Here is a 1,216-nt window from a genome sequence, read left to right as displayed (position 1 = left end):
TGAGCATTGTGGATTGCTAAAATTATTTTTTAATTCATGTTAAAGTAGATGAATATTTGTAACAGTCTGGTTTTCTTACAGTATGATAAAATTGAACACCTCTAAGTAATTAAATACAATTTGAAAAGAGCAATTTTTCAGCTTTGCAGTTTGTGATGATTTGTACAACTGCAGGATAGTCTGTTATATGACTGTGAAAAGATGTTTTCCTTTTTCTCGCAAACTCTAGTTATCTCTGATTTTTTATTTTACATGAGCTATACGAAACATATTCTTCATAAAACCAGAAAACTTCTAGTTTTTCCTCTAATATTTTATAAAGAAGTAATCCTTTCAGGCAATCAAAAGCTTTTTCAGCATTTACACTGAAATTATCATGGGCAATTTGTGCAATTTACAGTAATGTAAACTTCCTTACATTTTCTGCCAAGGCCCTTTTATGACAAATCCACTTTGATCATGGGAAGATGCATTATCCCATTAGATTATTATAGTCCCTTTCCTAAGGTCAAAGTAAACAGTTTTACATCTTGGTTTAAGTGTAATACAAGCCAGTAAGATTCCATTTCTGTTGATGCTGTCAGGTTTGGGCAAAACTTACTGTAGACATGCCTCCATCCTGAGCTGAGAATATTCCAGTCTATTAAATTATCATTGGCAGTGAGAGTTTGTTAAAAATAAAACTCCTTAGAATTTTTACATAAAATACTACAGTAAATCTGTCCATCACCTTCTGGTGCCTTAACAAGATTAAAACATTTTTTAAAGCACTCTTGGTTTTCTTTTTCTGTGACAGCAGCATTGAGAAATTGTCTGTGAAGTTCCATTTGCAGCGATTTATTGTTGACAAACTACTCCCTTTGAAAACTCTACTGCTTCTCTTCCTGCCAGAAAACTGCTTCTCCATCTCCTCCTTGGTTCCTTTGCTTCCTGTGATTAAACACAGGTATCCCCTCCGGTTCTTGAGTGACTGACCTGACTCAGGCAGGACTCACACCTGTGGTTTTAAAGCCTTGGAATGTTTCATGATTCAAGCTTTTCTCCCAGCTTCCTTACAATGTTCCAGTAGTATAAAGGAGTTGGTAGGCACCAGATGACAATTAAAGGGGTGGTTAAGAGGCCTTCCTTAGAAAAGCAAACATCGCTGCTATAGAGAGTTGAATTGTATCCCCACAAAAGATCTGTCCAAGTTCTACCCCCCTGTACCTGAGAATGT

This window comes from Rhinopithecus roxellana, chromosome 21, assembly GCF_007565055.1.
Source record: "Rhinopithecus roxellana isolate Shanxi Qingling chromosome 21, ASM756505v1, whole genome shotgun sequence".
NCBI classification, from domain to species: Eukaryota; Metazoa; Chordata; class Mammalia; order Primates; family Cercopithecidae; genus Rhinopithecus; species Rhinopithecus roxellana.
The sequence above is the reverse complement of the archived record's forward strand: the minus strand, read 5'-3'. Positions refer to the sequence as shown.